Raw genomic sequence first — 19489 nt, forward strand, 5'->3', positions numbered from 1 at the left:
CACACACGGGCGAAACCGCGCAGGGCTGCACACACACACACACACACTCATTCATTCACATGCACACTCACACTCATATTGATACAACACACACACTCACTTGCTCACACACTCAGGCCACACACGGGAAAAACTGCGCAGGGCTACACACACACTCACACTCTTACACACATGCATGCACACTCGCACACACTCACACACACTCATGCAGTCACAGTCTCACACCCACCCACACACTCACACTCATATTCACACCATACTCGCACACTCACACACTTTCACACTCACTCACGCTCACACTCACTCTTACACCCACACATTCACACAATGCACACACTCATGCTCACACACTCAGGCCACACATGGGCAAAACCACGCAGAGCTACTCACACACTCAGACTCTTACACTCACACATGCACACTCACGCACACTCACACACACTCACACGCACACTCATGCACATACTCATGCAGTCACACTCTCACACCCACCCCCACACACACATATTCACACCATACTCGCACACTCACTCACACACTCTTTCACACTCACGCTCTGGATTGCACGGGTTCAATCTCGCGGCTACGACGTCAGATGGCTGTGAAAACGTAAAATGTAACAATGGTGCAGAGGAGAGAGAAGGGTGCACGGGACCTCCCTGCGCATTATTTTGCAACTCCTGTGAATGTAGAATCACTTCCAGGTAAAAAGTTTGTTTTTCAATGAGGCTTCAGTACGGCACGAACGCCGTGTATTTATCCGTTACGAAATGCTTTTCCAGATCTCTTTCTGCCCTTTGTATCTTCCCATCACTAACGCACACTTGCTCCCAACACTCAGGAAAGCCAAAAGGGAACCATCATTTTTTTTTTTAACAGACACGTATTAAGGAAGTAGCACAGCTGTCTAATGATATTTGGCCCAGAAAGTGTCTGTTGGCTCTGAGTTTAGGAGTCACCGGGGACCCAGCGAGTGAAAGTCCAGTGGCGAAGCAGAGACAGAAGTCAGGTGCCCTGTCCGTGAGGACTGGCCCCTGGAGGTTATTCGGAGGCAGACAGGGACGGCGGGGCAAAGCCTGGGTGCCAGGCTGTGATTCCGGAAGCGCGGCTCAGGGAGCGGACCCACGGCTCCAGAGGCTGGGCAGAGCCCGCAGGGGGAGGGCACGGCAGTGGGGGAGAGCCGCGACAATGCTTCCCGACGCGCAAGCACGTGCTCAGGGATGCACAAGGCTCGCCACACAAACGCGCAAGGACCCCGAGTCACGTATCGCTCCGTGCTGTACTTGGCCTCGGCACGGCCGTCTACAGCTGTCTTAAGAATAAAAAATGGGACCTCCGTGCGCTCTCCTTCCTGCACTAAGTGGTCATTATTGATCTCGGCGATACGGCGCTGGTCCCACGGGGCCTAGCACAGACCACTGCACGTTTCTGATGGCCATTTAGTGAGAGGTCATACGCCAGGCAGACCTATGAGCAAAGCCCCATCCATTCATCCAGAACCTGGGAATCTATTATTCAACAGAAGGAAGAGCTAAATCTGCAAAATGCTTCATTTCAGTTACGTTTATGCTGTCGGGTAACGACTTAATCCCGCGTCAGGAATATTCCACCGCCTTCGCCCTCTCCTTCCCTTCCCACTCTCTGTGCAGGGAGCCCAAACAGCCTCTGTGCATCCTGCCACCAGTGACAAACAGAAAGGGCCTTAGCAAAGGGATGGAGGGATTCCATAAAGACACAGAGCAGCCACAGTCAAGGCACTTCGTGAGATCCAGCCTTTCTTGAAAGTTTAAGAGGATTTTCCAGGTATTCTAGGGTCTGGGATTCAAACGCAAGAAGCCAAGGTCGGAGAGCCGAGTGGAGTTCTAACCTCCCGTAGAGTAAGGACGACTCAGGGTGACCTGACAGTCACCCTTTGCCAACAGTGACTGCCCTGAACCCGTGGGGGCTCGGGATACGTCACCCGAGATATGCCACTTCGGTGCATCGATTATTTTGAAGTATGAGTACTTGAGAAACGGCAGGTGGAGGAGGGACCCTCTGCCCCTCCTCTGCCCCGTGAAAGCAGGAGATAAATCTCCTGTGGGAAAGGGGGCCTCCCGGACCCGGCATTTCTATCACCAGAGACGGGATTGAGGACCGGGATGCCCGGAGGACAAGCCTTGTGACTTCTTCACCATTTGCCACCCACAGCCCAGACCCCTTGTCTTGTCCAGATCTTCACAAACATGTTTCTTTGTCTGAAAGGTATAAAAGCTGCGTGCTCTGGCCCCGTCTCTGAGTCTCCTGTCTTCGTGGGGCTTGTACGGACGTAATTAATTTGTTTTTCTCCTGTTAATCTGGCTTCTTATTAAGGGGGGAGGGGTCCCTCAGTCAAGGATCTAGAAAAGTAGAGGGAAAGCGATTTTTCCTCCCACGCACACACAAAGGGCCGACCAGAGAGGACGGTCAGAGCAGACAGGCTGTGGTGTGGATGCTCTCGGTCTCGCAGAACAGTGGCCCCGGTGTGGTGACGGACCCGGGGGTTTGTGGGTGTCCCAGACCAGAAAGGCTGGTGCCTCCTTCGTAGCACAGCAGCCCAGCGCCTCGGCGGGAGGCCGGCAACGGTGAGGCCGGTGCTGAGGAAGTGTGAGAGCCCCTCGGTCCCAAGGGGGCTGCAGAAATGCTGAGGACGCTGGTGGCTGTAAGAGGTGGGGGGTCAGAGCAAGGGGGACACAGGGAGCATACGGCCCTTGTGACCAAAGCAGGGGACCGTGAACATCAGCCCCCGATGGTCCCGGGACCCAATGCCGGGTGCGCGAGCCTCAACACAGCCGACAACAGCACAAATACGTCGCCCCTCGGACCCTGGAAATCAGACCACCCCGGCAGAGCTGAAACAGGGAGGGAAAACGCAGACAGTCCCGCACCGGACCCGAAAGGTGCTTGGAAAGCAAAACTGAGAGAAGGATGGTTTCCTCGCATCTGTGAACTCGGCCGAGTCCAGGAAGGAGGCCCGAGTCCCGACAGCACAGCACTCCAGGCCCAGGGCCGACGGCGAAGGACATCCTCCTCAAGGTGTGTGTGGGGGTGTGAGTGTGCACGTGTGTGTACGTGAGTGTGTACGTGTATCTGTGTGTGCATGGGTGTGTGCACATGTGTGTGCACGCGCATGCGTGTCTGTATGTGCACAGGTGTGTGCGTGCATGTGTTGTCGGTGTGTGCACATGTCTGTGGACGTGAGTGTACGTGTGTGTGTACATGTGTGTGCGTGCACGTGCGTGTGCTCATGCATGCACATGTGTGCGTGTGTGCGGGTGTGTGCACGTGTGTGTGTACATGCGTGTGCATGCGCATGTACACAGGTGTGTCTGTGCACGAGTGTGTGCACGTGTGTGCACAGGTGTGTCTGTGTGTGAGTGTGCGCACAGGTGTGTGTGCACAGGTGTGTCTGTGTGTGAGTGTGTGCACAGGTGTGTCTGTGTGTGAGTGTGCGCACAGGTGTGCGCGCACAGGTGTGTCTGTGCACGAGTGTGTGCACATGTGTGCGCACAGGTGTGTCTGTGTGTGCATGCACGCATGTGTGTGCATGGTTGTGCACAGGTGTCTGTGTGCGTGTGTGAGTGCGGGGGGGTACAGGGGTCTGGAGGCGGGGAAGCACAGGACCCCCTCCCCACTCTCCACACTGCCCCCGCCCAGGACATCCCCCCCAGCCCCCCTCCAGAAGGAACAGCACCTTGCTTACCCGCTGCTCTTTTGCCGGAAGAAAAGAACCCTTCTGTTGTGTTCCAGAGACCTCAGACGGCGGCTCAGCCCGTTTTCCTCGACCCACCTTCGGAACAGGAGCCCCCTAGCATTGACCCCAACTGCTCCCACCCAGGCCTCACGCGTGTCCTCCACGAGGTTGACCTCCAAGGACTCGGGATTTTCTCCAAAGTTCCGGTCACACGCCTCGAGCCTCTGCGGCGCGCCCCCAAGCCCACCTGCCCAACCCGCCGCTCCTCCGCGTGTTAGCCCGTTTGCCACCCACGTTCTCCGTACCCTCGGCTCTGGCTGCCGCAGGGGGCGCCACAGCCGGGCGGCCTCAACGACAGAGATCGATTTTCTCCCAGTCTGGGGGCTGGACGTCCACGGTCAACGTGCCGGCAGACCTCTGACCTCTGCCGGGCTTGCAGATGCCTTCTCATCGTGTCCCAGCGACGCCCTTGAGCCTCTCTCTGGGTTGTGCAGGGGAGGGAGCTCCCTGGCATCTCTTCCTTCTCTTGCATGGACACCGGTCCCATCGGGTCAGGGCCCCACTCTTACGACCTCATTCAACCTTACTTACTTCCCCAGGGCTCTCTCTCCAAGTACAGTCACCCCGGCGGTTAGGGCTTTGGCACAGGAATGGGTTGGGGGGGGACAGAATTCAGTCCGTGGCACTAAATGCTCCTCCCAGGCACTCATCTGTTGGCGCCCTCGGCCCTATGCCCAACCCTCCTGACCCAGGACACGTCTCGCATTTTATACCCTTTGCTGCACGGGGAGCCTCTACGAAAGTGCAATTTCTGGGGGATTCCGGGGATCCGTGGACTTACATTTGCCCCCTTCCTGGGCCGGGAGCTTCCTGAGGGGAAGTACACGTCCCACTACACTTTCACCCGTCCCGGCGCCTGGCATCGGTTGCTGAGCTCAGTGACACACACGTGGAGTCACGCTGTCACCGAGGATATTTGTCCAGAAGAAGGAAAGAAGGAAAACCAGTTCTGTCGGCTCTTCCTGAGTAGGTTTTCCCAAGATGCTTTGGGTCAGCAGAGCCGGGCTGGAAAACGTCCCCAAGTGGGTGAGGTCCCAATGGCTCCTGTCACAAATCACCACAAATGCGGTGGCTTAAAACAACACATTTGTCTCTCATCTTTCCGGAGGTCGGAAGTCCACAACCAGTGTCCCTGAGCTGAAATCGGGGTGCGACAAGCTGGTTCCTTGGGGAGGGTGCGGGGAGAATCTGTTCCTGGGCTTTTCAGCTTCTGCCAGCCGCCCGCCTTCCTCCGCTCCTGACCCCTTCCTCAGACAAGGCCAGTCTCCACCTGGTCCCCCTGACCCCCTTCTATGGACTTTGTGACTTCCGTGGACCCACCCGATGGCCAGGACCCTCTTCCGTCTCAGGATCTCTAACCGTGTCACGTCTGCAAAGTGTCTTTCGCCCGGGAAGGTAACATATTCACGGGCTCCGGGGATTAGGACACGGGCATCTCCGGGGGACCGTCGTCAGCTTGCCACGCCTCTCAAGAGGACGGCCGCCTTATCCCTCATCGTCGGAATTGCCGTAGTTATCAAACGACCGACCAGTTCTGCTACAGAAGGATCCGCTCCCTGAGTTTCCTCCCGTGGGCGGAGCGGGACGGGCTGGAACCCCAGATGCGCCCGGAGCGCTGTCCTCGGGCCTCCGGTGTGTCCCCTACTCCACGATCTGGAACCCTGGTGCCTTCAGGGGCAGACGAGAAGCCACACGCTGCTACGGGGACACAGGGAGCCGGTGCCCGTGGGAAATACTGCACGCACCCGGGAACCCGCTTCCTGCCATCCGCTGTCCCTGTCTTCTGTCAACCCTGGTGATGAAGGCATCTCTCGAGTTTGACCACGACTGAGCGTGTGGTGATGGAGGCGATGTCCCCTCCCCTGCAGACTTGAGCGAGGGCCTCTTGAGCTCACGTGGGACTTCGTGGTGCAGCACCATTCGGGCACGTCCCGTCTCCCTGCCATTGTCGAGGTCAGGGGCGCCCCGGTACACACGTGCACGCACACGCACACGTGCACGCCCAGCCTGTCTGCCGGCACTGCTCCAGGACGCGCTCTTCGATGACCGACTAAGTCTTCTCCGCGGACTCTGAAGCCTGCCCTTAAGGACCCAGCGCGTCCCGGCAGCTCCTCCCCACCACCCCCTCCCTCAGCCACTGCACACCCACTGAACTTCTTCTGCAGGTTCCCGCTGCCTCTGCTGTCACGCCTTTGACCGTGACCATGCAGCAGCCCTGCTCCTGATGCCCACCCCGTAATTAATGGCTTGGGAGTGACCCCTCTGGGAGGGCTCCTCTGCCCTGCACCCCCCACCCCCCACCCCCCGGCCGGCTCAGGGGACTCCATCCAGCTACACCCTCATCCGTGGCACAGTTGCTAACATGCGTGGACGTAGCTGTGGGTGTTTCCCACCGGATGGTCCCCTTCGGGGCGATGACCATGCGCCGCTCACCTCTGGGTCTCCCACGTGTCATTCTGTGCTTGGAACCCGGTAAAGGAAGTGAATTACAATGAGCTCAAGCAATCTGCGTCCCGGCAGAAGTCGCCGATGCTGACCCGTCCGACGGGCTCCTAAAGGCGGGCTCAGCTCATTTACCGGATGTCTGGAAAGCAGCCTCGACATCCTGTGGTTCAAAAACAGTCTCCCTCGGTGGTAGTTCAACTGTGAGTCCAGAACTTCAGAAACTACCAGAAAAGGGCAAATGTGACGGAAGCCGGTGCTCGTTACTCACCACTGACATTTGTTTCTCAGCCAAATGGGTTTCTTGATTAATGGTTTCGTAAAACATTTGGGAAAAATAGGAAAACAAATTAACGTGATGTTCTCTGATTCCCAGATCCCTGCCAACCATCATCTGTAACATGTTGCCAATCTGGCAACTGACGAGCGCCGTCCCTCCTCGCCCAAGCCCTTTGAGTCCCGGGGCAGAAATTCAGCAGCCCAGTCTGAAGCAAAGGTCCTGATGAAGTGCACATTGATGTCACTGGCCCCAGGAAGACACACACACACACACACACACACACACACACACACGGGACAGTCACCTCCCCTGCCTGAAGGCTGATATGGAATCCCAGAGAATTCTTTTGTGGATTTCTTCATTTCCTCTGTTTCCTGCCCTCACATGGCTTCGAAATTGAGGAAGTTAAAAAAAAAAAAAAAGAGAGAGAGCATTCTTCCTACCGAGTTTGGGACTCGCTTGGTACAAAGGCAATGAGGTTTCTCGCGGTGTTCGACAGCTGTTGACGCCGTGCTGTAATGCATCCATCCGTCGCCATGTCCCAGTGAGGTCATGGTCGGAATCCACATTTTACGGATGTAGCAGCTGAACCCCATCCCAGCTCTACCAAATAACCACTGAGTGACGGAGCGGAGATTGGAACTTAGTTCAGCTTGGACTTCAAAGCCCACGCTCTTGGCTACCGCGTGTGGTGGCTGATCCCCTGACCCCGCTACCACTTGACCCACGAGTTCTCTGAGTCACAGAATTCTAGCATCCAGAGGTCTAGCATCACAGGCGCCTTCCTCACTACCAGCAGCATTCCTGCTCAAGCAGAAACCCCCCCTTGCCTCCAAGGAAGCGTGTTTCAGCTCGGCTCAGGAAAAGCCGTGGGCAACGTCTTCCCCGTGTCGAGTCCAAAGTTACCATTGCTCTACCTAACAGTGCCATTTTTGAGCCCTGGGGCCCCACAGAACCGTCTTCTACAAGACGGCCTTCGAAGTGTCTGAAGACAGTCCCCCCACCCTGGGCTGCACCGGGACATGGGACGGAGCCCTGGGAAGAGACAGCAGGCCGGCCCGGGAGCTGAATGTAGACAGAGGACTGACCGTGAGCACATACGTGGCACCCATCACCGCTGCTTCTCCACGGAAGGTCCTCCTTGAACCAACATCCAAACTCTCCATCTGCTAAGCTTTTCTCACATGGAGCTGAATCGAGATGGTTCTCTCCCCCTCGAGACTAAGGAATAACTACAGAGACACAGAGTGAGGAAGAAGGGCCCACACGGGGCGAGAAGTTACAGTGCAGGTCCGGTGGGGACGGTCACTGGGTCGGCCCCGTCCTGTCACTGCATCCAGAGCGTCCCTCGTGGAAACACAGTGGCCGGACCTAACCAGTGATTTCCAATCCCCACTCCTATCCGGCAAGGCTAGGCTCCCCATCTTGGAGGTGTGGTCATGGCTTGTTTCTTCCTTCACCTGCTACTTTCTCTTCTGCTGCTACTGGGCTTTGTGAAAAAGAACTCAAAACAGAGCTGACAAAGGCCAGAGAGTAAATATTTCAGGCTTTGGGACCCGTACAGTTTCTGACACAACCCTACTCTTCCTCTGAGGCAAGAATGCAGCCACAGACTTTTTGGGCCGTCCAGAATGTAAATCCTTGATGACTCAATCCTGTCTCTGCATGGTTTCTTCCTCGGAAGCCCCACTCCTCTGCCCATGGCCACACCAAGCCCGACATTAATTGCTCGTCACATCCGTGTACGTCTCGATTCTGTGCTGTCACTCCTTGGAAGGCTTGGCTTGCACGAGAGGAATATTTGACAGTTGTCTTGAGCTTTGACTCGTGACTGCAAAAGGGAAAATGCCTGAAAATTAATTCCCTAGTGGAGGACACATGATCAAGGAAGGACGTGAAGGTTTAGGGACCATAGCAGTTTCATGGGAAGCTGGGCACTTGGGGAAGCTGGTATGAACCAGGAGTTGGAACAGGCCATTAAGCTGGATCGCCTGAGGACACAGTAGCTCATCTTTGAGCTAAAAACAGGTATTTTCCAATGTTACAAGCATTTCTCAGACTCAGTCTAAGTAACTTTTGGTGTTATGATAGAGTTGTTGTAAAAACCAGAGCTGCTTTTAAATATTATTTTAAGTTGTTTGCAGCAAGTTGTTTTTCTTGATCTGGAAGTGGGAGTTTTGAGTTCTGCTAAATATTGTTATTTCTTTCAAATCCTTTGTTTGTCTTAGGAAAGTCCCAGGGCTCTCGTTCCAGTTTGCGTGTTGGTCTGTTTGTCAAAGTGGCTCGGTTGAACTCATTTTTTTCCCCACTTTTTGTGATGCTTGGGAAAAGGAAGACCACACAGTTGGGGTCACTAGCCAGCAGGTCAACAAACTCTCCTTCCCCGTTCCAGACCCAGGAATGGGTATAAATCTCCCGAGCGCTGCGGCACAAAGGTGGGTGAGGGGTGTAGAGTACGTGCGAGGCAAGTCTGACTGCTCAGACGAAAATCCCAGAGTACTTGTGTCAACCACGTTCTGACCCCCAAGTCTGAGGAAGGAATGAGACGAGCTTCCAAGGTGTCGGCGAAGTGACTGCATGAACCATACATTGGTTCCACTGTAAATACGCATCAGTTCACAGATTATGGGAAACGTTGAAGGGCTTCCAGACAGATGTCCGTTTACAACACATAATTGGCTCTTAAAAATGTTTTATTGATTATATGATAAATATCAAAAAGCATGAAAGCAAATAGGCAATAACAAGTTAAAACGATCCATTCCTCAAGCAATTACACACAGAACTACCATATGATCCAGAAATTCTGCTTCTAGGTATATATCCAGAAGAATCGAAACCGGGGACACAAACAGGTATTCGCACACCCATGCTCATAGCAGCATTATTCACAATAGTCCAAAAGTTAAAACAGGGGCGCCTGGGTGGCTGGGTTGGTTGAGTGTCTGACTCTTGATTTCAGCTCAGGTCGTGACGAGGGTCGTGGGGTCAAACCCCGTGTCAGGCTCTGCACTGAGCACGGAGCCTGCTTGGGACTCTCTCTCTCTTTCTCTCTCTGACCTTCCCCTGCTCATGCTCTCTCATGGTCTCTCTCTCGCTCAAGATAAATAAATAAACATCTTTTTTTTAAGTGAGAACAACCCAAGTGTCCACACACAGGCGAATGGATACACATGCCGTATGCACGCAATGGGATATTATTCAACCTTAAAAAGGAATGAATTCTGACACCTGCTACAACATGGATGGACTCTGAGGGCGTTATGCTAATGAAATGAGCTAACCGTAAGAAGAAAAATACTGTGCGATTTCACTTCTATGAGGTAACAAGCCTGCTGGAATGAATAGAGACCGAAAGCGGGATGGTTGTTATTGTTTAATGGGCACAGAGTGTCACTTTGGGAAAGTGAAGTTCTGGAGATGAATGAACAGCCCGGGGAATGCATTTAATGCCCCTGAGCTGAGCACTTAAAAATGGATAAGGTGGTAAGTTTAATGTTATGTGTATTTTATCACAAGAAAAATTATCCATTAACAAAAGAAGTACCAACTGATACCCCACAAACCATAAAAAATTGTGGGAAGAAAGTATAGAAGACCTAAAGAAAGTACCGAAGATCTAAATAAAGAAAGCACAGAAGACCTAAAGAAATCAAAGGCATTTCATGTTCACGAGGCAGAAGACTTACTAAGTGTTAGAATGGCAGTAGAGATTGATCTCAAATTGGTCTACAGATTCGATGCAATGCTTTTCAAAATCTCGGTCAAATTCTTTGCAGAAATCGACAAGCCAATTATAAAATTTTTTATGGAAATGTAATGACTCAGCATAGCCAAACATTCTTAAGTATTTGTTTATGTATTTATTTAAATGTTTATTTATTTTGGAGAGAGAGAGACAGAGCATGAGCAGGGGAGGGGCAGAGAGAGAGGGAGACACAGAATCGGAAGCAGGTTCCAGGCTCCGAGCTGTCAGCACAGGGCCCGACGCGGGGCTCGAGCTCACCAGCTGTGAGATCGTGACCTGAACGGAAATCAAAAGTTGGATGCTTCACTGAGCCACCCAGGCACCCCAAACATTTTTAAGAAGAATAGAATTGGAAAGCTCAGACTTTCCAGTTTTAAGCTTACTGTGAAACTGTATTAATGAAGAAACCAGTGTGGTACCGGTCTATGGATAGACACGTAGATCAACAGGATAGAACTGAGAGTCTGGAAATAAACCGTTGCACTTACAGCCAACTGGTTTCCCACAAGAGCTCCAAGAGCCAAGACCACCCAATGGGGAATGAATCGTCTTGCGACAAATGGTGCCGGGCATCTGGATAGCCACATGCAAAAGGAAAAACTGGACCCGTACCTCACACCAGATCCAAAAGTTAGCGCGGATCAAAGACCACATGTAACAGCTAAAACCAAACCCCCATGCACTGCTGGTTGGTGTAGACACTGAGGAAAACAGTCTGGCAGTTTCTGAAAGACACCGAGTTACCGCACGACCCAGCCTGGAATCCACCCAAGAGGAATGCATCATATATCCATACAAAGACTTGTACATGACTGTTCCTAGCCGTATTATTCACACCAGCCGAAAGTGGAAGTAACCCAAATTTTCACCAACAGATGAATGAATAAATACAATTATGTGGTATGTCTATACAATGTAAAATTATTCAGTCATGAGAGGAATACAGAAGTCCTGACTCAAGCTACAACATCTCTGAACCTGGAGAGCATTACTCTAAGTGAAAGAAACCAGACAGAAAAGACCACATATTGTTTGATTCCGTGTTATGACGTGTCCAGCATAGACAGATCTGGAGAGACAAAGCTGACCTGGTTGCCTAGGGCAGGGGGCGGAAAATGAACAGGTGGAAAATGAAGACTGATTGCAAATTGGTACAGGGGTTCTTTTGGGGGTGATGAAAATATTCTAAAATTGATTGTACTACTCTCTGCCCCTTCCCTGCTCATTCTCTGTCTCTCTCTGTCTCAAAAATAAATAAACGTTAGAAAAAAATTAAGAAGAAATTGAGGTACAAATGGTTTCACAGCTGCAAATATACTAACATCATTGAATTGCATATTTGAAATAGATGAATTTTGTAGTATATGATTTGTATCTCAAAAAAGCTGTTAACAACAGCAAAAAATTATCCATTTAGCCTTCTGGTATGCAACTTTATGGACTTTTTGCCGTGTATATATACATTTAAAAAAATTTTTTTAACGTTTATTTATTTTTTGAGACAGAGAGAGACAGAGCATGAACAGGGGAGGGGCAGAAAGAGAGGGAGACACAGAATCTGAAACAGGCTCCAGGCTCTGAGCTGTCAGCACACAGCCCGACGCGGGGCTCGAACTCACGGGCCGTGAGATCATGACCTGAGCCGAAGTCGGATGCTTAACCGACCAAGCCACCCAGGCGCCCCATATACGTTTTTAATAAAATTAGGAATGTGATGTTGCATAGCCTATATATTTTTTCCAACTATATATTTTCATATCATTAGTCTTCCCCAGAATAATTTTTTTTAAATAAGCTCCACACCCAGTGTGAGGCTTGAACTCATCACCCTGAGATTAAGAGTCAGTCACATGCTTTCCCAACTGAGCCAGCCAGGCGCCCCTTAAATGATTTTATCGTATCCATTTTATGGATGGATTTAATCAATGATTTAATCAATACACTGCCATTGGAATTTGGATGGCTATGATCAAGAAGACAGATAGTAATAAGTGTTGGTAAACATGTGGAAAAATTGGAACTGTTATATGCTGCTGTGGGGGTATAAACTGCTGCAGCCTGGGGCACCTGGGTGGCTCAGTCGGTTAAACATTTGACTTCGGTTCAGGTCATGATCTCACAGCTCGTGAGTTCAAGCCCCGCGTCGGGCTCTGTGCTGACAGCTCGGAGCCTGTAGCCTGCTTCGGAGTCTGTGTCTCCCTCTCTCCCTGCCCCTTCTCCCACTCACATTCTGTCTCTCTCTCTGTCTTTCTCTGTCTTTCTCTCTCTCTCCTTCAAAAATAAATCAACATTTAAAAAAATAATAAAATGGTGCAGCCACTTTAGAAAACAGGTGGACAGGGGCGCCTGGGTGGCGCAGTCGGTTAAGCGTCCGACTTCAGCCAGGTCACGATCTCGCGGTTCGTGAGTTCGAGCCCCGCGTCGGGCTCTGGGCTGATGGCTCAGAGCCTGGAGCCTGTTTCCGATTCTGTGTCTCCCTCCCTCTCTGCCCCTCCCCCATTCGTGCTCTGTCTCTCTCTGTCCCAAAAATAAATAAACGTTGAAAAAAAAAATTTTAGAAAACAGGTGGACAGTTCCTCAAAGGGTGAAACACAGAGGTATCACATGACTCAGTAATATCACATGACTGCGTATATACCCAAGAGAATGGAAAACATGTACTCACACGAAACCTTGTTTTTAACACAAAAACTTGTACGTGAACGTTCATAGCGGCATTATTCATAATAGCCAATTAGTAGACACAACCCAGATGCCCATCGACTAATAAATGAATAGACAAAAAGTGTTATATCCTTACAATGGAATACGGTTTGGCCCATGCACAGAAGGCTGCATGTTATTGGTTCCAAATATGCGGCGTCCAGGACATGCAAAGCCACAGGGACAGGAGGTAGATTTGTGGTTGTGCAGGTTGTGGGGGGTGGGGTGCCATGGAGGGGGACCGATACTGGGCATTGGTGGTGTTTCTGGAAGCACGCAGATGTTCTGGAATCTGGAATCTGATGGTAGTGATGGGCCATGACTTTGTGAATATACTAAAACCCGCTGTTACGGTATACTTTAAGGGGGTGAGTGTGGGGCTCTGTGAATTATATCTTAATTAAGGGGGAAAAAAGCCTGTACCTCTTTTTACTCCCGGTAGAATGAAGGGTCTATTTCCTGGGACCCTTTATGTCTACCTGGCATATTTTTTTAAATGTTTATTCATTTTTGAGAGATAGTGAGAGGGAGACAGAGAGACAGAGACAGAATGCGAGAAGGGGAGGAACAGAGAGAGAGAGAGGGAGACACAGAATCGGAAGCAGTTTCCAGGCTCTGAGCAGTCAGCACAGAGCCCGACTCGGGGCTCAAACATACGAACAGTGAGATGATGACCTGAGCCGAAGTCGGACGCTCAACCGACCGAGCCCCCCAGGCGCCCCTCAAGTCCACCGATACTTTTTAAAAAAAGGAACAAAACATCAATATTGCAATACTGGTTTTCGTTCTTGCGGCAAAGTTATCAGATGATAACCATGGATTCTCAGGAAATAATACTGGTAGGCACACAACAATTACGTAACGAGTTGTGTATGAGAGTGTCGTTTACGGTAGCGAAGAGAGCAAAGTAACCCATCTATCTAACAGGAGAATGACGTTAAGGAAATTATTGTAAATCCACACCACGAAGTACTTTTTAGGCGCGTAGATGTCTAAATCGTACATTTAAAATGTCTAAGTACTACATTAAAGTAATCCTGTCAATGAGTACCTACCGACATAAAAATGTCTGTGGAATAATGTTACTGGATAAGGAAAAAAAATACAGATTAAAAATAAATAGCATAGACCCGTGGTATAAATGCATGTGTATTAAGTATATGTAGGCATATATGTGTGTGCACTCTGGGCGGAAATCGAGAATCAGAACCTTAACCGACTAAGCCACCCAGGGGCCCCAAAAAGATGTTTCTATTTTTTTTTTTTAATTTTTTTTTCAACGTTTATTTATATTTGGGACAGAGAGAGACAGAGCATGAACGGGGGAGGGGCAGAGAGAGAAGGAGACACAGAATCGGAAACAGGCTCCAGGCTCTGAGCCATCAACCCAGAGCCTGACGCGGGGCTCGAACTCACGGACCGCGAGATCGTGACCTGGCTGAAGTCGGACGCTGAACCGACTGCGCCACCCAGGCGCCCCAAGATGTTTCTAAAGGGAAGCTTAAAGTCCTGATGCCCAGGCTACAACCAATTAAATCATCGTGCTAATTTCTCGGGTGGGGACCAGGTCTCGGTAGAACCTCATGTGCTTCCGAGGTGCAGTCCTGCCCTGGTCTATCCACTCTCCGTCTCACCTCCAAAGTTAAAGGGCTGTGTTCTTAAGTGGCTCCAATCTCTCTTCGTGCGTTTGGTCCTCAGGAAGCGAGGCCCCGTGTTGGGCTTATGGCAAAGGAGCCGGGGCAGTTTCTGGGGTCAGGACGTCCACACTGTCTCTGCGGCCAGCAGGACTGCACCCGCCTGAGCCTCCCCCAGGTTCTCCGAAGAGCGAAGGTTCTCTCTCTGTGGGTTCCATCTTGCTTCGTGACAAGGTGGGTCACAGCCAGAGAGGGAGACGGAGCCACTATTGGACTCTAACTATGTGCAGGACAAGCGAGTCCAGAAGTTTTCAGAGACCCTAATGGCACCGAGTACCTCGATGAGCCCAACGTGTAGGGAGACAGTGGGGTGGACAGCTGCCTGCCCCACCTCTGCAGCCCCCCTCCCCCAGTTTGGCCCACCTGTCAGGTCCCAGGGGGAGGCGTGGGGCTGCGTCCTTCTAGGGCGGGAGGAGGAATCCCCCCTCTACCCTTTACGTTCTGTGGCTGAGATCCATATTATAAAAGACAGATGAACCAGAGAAAAATCACAGAAATGTAATCGTATGTCTGCCTCATGTGCACGTGGGAGAAACCGGGAAACGGAGGGAAACTCCCCGGGTGGCCCGAGCCACCGCTACAAATGCCATCGTCAGCTGAAAGTGGGAGGGGGAGGGGCCGTTACAGGGGTCACGGGGAGGGGCCCCGAGTTTGTCATGCAGATGGGGTCTGGGCCTCCTCCCGGTAAAGGGTTACTGGAGATTCTGGGGCCCCTTCCTCTCCAGGTACCAACCGACCGGAACGCCCTTACAAATGTAAATTTCTTCTCCTTTGTTTCCAGAGATTCTCCGGTGTCGCCTTGTTTCTTAAAAAAAATCAGCTCACAGTAATCCTTTTGCCAAAAGAGCACACCACAGGCTGGCTTATTCACCTACCCTTCACTGGCTCTCCTGCCACAGCCTCCACCGGTCACCACAGTCGCCTCCAGGTCTCAGGGCCACCCCTCCCCCCACCCCGAGTTGGCGGCCGTGAGGCTTGGGCTGTGTGCGGGGTGGAAGGAAAGACGTAGGACAAGCGGAAATCTGGATGCCAGCCTCAAGCCCCCCACGTCTGAGCCGCCGGACCCGAGTCTCTCTGACCCGCACCTGCCGCAGCTATGACACAGGAATGAGACTTCCCGCCTGCTCGCGTGTGAGCGTGTGTGTTCACAGCAGCGGATCTCAACCCGGCTGCCCTGGAATTCTACCTGTCCCACCTGCAGAGATGACCGGCTCATGGGCCTCGGGGCTGCTCCAGAGTGACTCCAGTGCACGGCATTTCAATCACCACAATCAGAGCTAATATTAGCTGGCTTCTAACGTCGCGTGGCACCCGGAAGAAACAGAGGAAAATGTCCGCTTGTGGGCATCATGGCCTTCACTTGAGCTTTTTGTTTCTTTCCTGTGTGTGCGTGTGTGCATTTGTAGATAGAAGTATAGTCAACATACAGCGCTGTGTTCGTGCCTGCTGTGCATCGTACCGATTCAAAAATTCGACACATCTGGCTCCATGCACATTGGTGCCAATGGCCAGATGCCATTTTTTTTGGCTAAATAATATTTTCTGTATGTATATACACACCACGTCTTCTTTATCCATTCATCAGCTGACGGGCACTTGGGCTGTCTCCACATCCCGGCCGTCGTAAACCGTGCTGCCCAAACATCGGGTGCATGTGTCTTCTTGAATTAATGTCTCTCTTTGCTTTGGGCTAAATACCCAGTAATGGAATTGTAAGAGCCTATGATAATTCTTGTTTTAATTTTTTTGAGAACTCCACACCAACTCTTGCTCCCACCCACCATGCGTGAGGGTTTCCTTCTCTCTACACCCCCCCCCCCCCAGTATTCATTATTTCTTGTCTTTGGATTCTAGTTATGGTCTCCACTCCTTAACGATAACATTCCAGGATTAGCAAAACAGTATTTGGGCAGTAAGCACAGATTGTATGCCTATATATAAATCATTTTGTAACTATATCTCTGAATTATTTTATTAATACGCGTGTTGTTCTAAGTCGTGTAATACAAAGATGATACAATAATCACACGACCGGCGTGCAGGTAAGGATTTAGCTGCGTTTAGAAATGGAAACTCTTGGGCTCTACCCTGGACCCGCGGAATTAGAGCCTAGTGCGCAATCTGTCTCCGCCACGCTCTCCCGATGACGCTGGGTGCTGACATGTGGGGAGCAGTGTTTCGGGACAATGGCCCTCCACTCATTCGAGCAGCGAGGGAGGCTTGTTTGAAAACGGTGCTAACGCCTGGACCTCAGAGCGCGAGCCCCATCCAGTTGCCGGGAGCGAGGTCCAGTTGTTGGGGGTTTTTAAAGTTCTCCAGGGTGTGAGGTGCCTGGGTGGCTCAGGGGGTTACGCATCCAACTCTTGGTTTTGGCTCAGGTCGTGACCTCCCGTTCGTGAGTTCGAGCCCCACGTCGGGCTCCGCACTGACACCCAGGAGCCTGGTTGGGATTCTCTCTCTCTCTGCCTCTCCCCTCCTCTCCTTCTCTCTCAGAGTGAATAAATAAACTCAAAGCCCTCCAGGGTATTCTAATGCATTCAGGTTTGAAAACCATAGTTTTGAAAAGAAAGATAGCTTCAGGCAGAAACCTGATGAAGAAAACACACGCACGCACAGGCAGACGCACACACACGTGCACACGCACGCACGCACGCGAACACACGTTTGTGCACACACACCTCCTGCACACTTACACGTGCACACAGCAGAAGCCCAGGCTGCCCCTCCAGCCTGCAGGGACGAGTTGCAGAATCTGTGATGTTTACGACACGATTGAGCTCCTCTCTTTCAATAGTGACCTTTGCTTAGGTTGAATCATTTCCTTTGGAAATAAAAGAAAATGCCTCCATTGTTTTGGACGAGTTTTCTTCATCGTTGAAAAAATCTTGCAAAACAACTTTTCTCCCACTGGGAAGCCTGAAGCTTCCTCTCGATTCGGTCTCCGCGGACCCGAGCAGACAACCGCATCATGCTGCGGGAGAACTCTTGATTTACTGGGGACGTTTTCACGGAGGAGCTGAGGGCACCCTTGGACCTGCCCCCCCCCCCCCCCCACCCACCCCCATTTCGCAGCTGGGAGCTGAGATCCGGACGGCCTCCAAGTGCAGTGCTCGGGGCTGGGCGGAAGGTTAGTCGCCAAGCTGGGAAGGGGACCGGCCTCCCGCCACCTCCTCTAGTCCGACTTTGCCAGACGACGTGGCGTGGACAGTGAGCACCTCACCGGAACCGTCTCCGGTGCGGCCGGGGGGGGCCAGCTGGTGCGCCCACGAAACGCCGGGCACCTTGGCATCAGCAGGTCCGGGGTCGGATCCTGCCTCGGCCGGTGTCAGCTGTGAGGATTCTGACACGTCCCTGAACCTCTCTGTGCCTCAGTTTCCTCCTCTGTAAAATGGGGGGCTCACAGTGAGGACTGAGTGGGTTAATTCACACAAGGCGCGTCAAGCAGCGGCTGAACGTGAGAGTGAGCGTCGTTCTTCTAGTCCCCGAGGGTTTTTGCACTGAGCGCTCTGGGAGGCTGTGTGCTGTGCCCGAGGGACCGGACCCTCTCACCCGGGCGACGGTGCTGCTGTCCCGTCAACAAATGTGAGGACCGATGTTTGGGACCTGGGGGCAGAGGGAGGGCTCTCTAGATGGGCCATTTCTGAGCATTTTTGCTCAAAGGGCAGCCATTCATTTGGCCCCTCACCAAACCATGGTGACAGCTGCCAGGGGGTTTCTTTGAGGCAGTGAGGGGCCAGCTGGGGACCCTGGTAGCCACCAGCAGACTCTGGGACTGGGGACAGGGTTTGTAGCCCCAGCTCTGGCCCCGCCCAGCGTGCCCTGGGACATGGGGGCTGGCACCTCTGTCTTCCGGCCCCTCGCGGTGCTACGACCTGGCGTCATTTGACCCTCTCTGTTCCCGGCAGTGAGGGCTGGGGGCTGGGGACGCTGACTCTCCAAGGGCCCCGCCCAAGATCGTGGTGCGAGACACCTGGGGGGGTGCCCCCCATGGCACCCCGCTCCCTGCACCTGGCTCTCCCTGCCTTCCTCCCGCCCTCCACCAGCCAGCTGCTCTGGTTTCTCCTTTCTAGTAGAAACCCATCCCCGGCTCCCAGCTCCGCCCGGACGCGGCTGAAGCCTAGGTCTTTGGACACAGTGACCCTTCCCGGACAGCGGTGGCCCACAGTGGCTCGTGAGTGACCACTCTCAGGAAACTGAACTGATACTCCGCACGACTTCTTGGGTGAGAATGCCCTGCCCGGGGGGAGCGACCGGCTCAAATGACGGAAATTTCCGGCGCGCTGGCGGGCCGGGCCTCGGGGAAGTGGAGGCAGAGCCTGAGCGAGGGCCGGCCGGGCAGCCGGGCCCCGACTCCGTCCCTCCACCGACGACGCGGGGCGGCAGGTTGGATTGAGTGCACTTGAGGCGCCCCAATCCGGGTGTTTCCTTCTCTCAGGTGGGGCCCGGGGATCTCCCCGGAGACTCAGCTCTTGCCCTGCACTCTTCCTACCTCCCTGAGGGATCCCAAGGTACCTAGAAAGTTCCCTGCCGCACCGGCTCCCTTCCAACAGCTTTGAGAGCTTGCAGGCCTCCTACCCTCACCTGGGCCTCCACCTTCCTGTTCAGGGAGCCGAGGCCACAGGTGTAGCACATGCTGCCGAACCGCAGGGTCTCCGCTCCCTCCCTGCAGGCCCCGGGCTGCAAGCCTGCAAGGCAGCCGGAAGAGGCCGAGGAGGAAGGGGACCCCGGAGGCCAGAGGACATCCTGGGCGCAGAGGTAGGGGACCCCAGCTGGGTTAGGAGGAGGCCACGGGCACGGGGGTTGGGGGACCCCGGCTGGGTTAGGAGGAGGCCGCAGGTGCTGGGGACGGG

At 52.8% G+C, this 19489-nt stretch overlaps 1 long non-coding RNA gene across 1 annotated transcript in view; it reads left to right on the forward strand.

Annotated features, from left to right (window-relative positions):
- The first annotated feature begins 17422 nt into the window (after window positions 1-17422).
- LOC121042284 (uncharacterized) overlaps window positions 17423-19489 on the forward strand; it is a 5588-nt gene continuing 3521 nt past the window's right edge. The window contains exons 1-3 of the long non-coding RNA XR_005796078.1: window positions 17423-18221; window positions 18710-19147; window positions 19309-19394. This is a non-coding gene — a long non-coding RNA (uncharacterized LOC121042284). The remainder of the gene's footprint in view (window positions 18222-18709; window positions 19148-19308; window positions 19395-19489) is intronic.

The sequence above is a fragment of the Herpailurus yagouaroundi genome, unplaced genomic scaffold (genome assembly GCF_014898765.1).
Source record: "Herpailurus yagouaroundi ecotype Mexico unplaced genomic scaffold, PumYag 185, whole genome shotgun sequence".
Classification (NCBI taxonomy): Eukaryota; Metazoa; Chordata; class Mammalia; order Carnivora; family Felidae; genus Herpailurus; species Herpailurus yagouaroundi.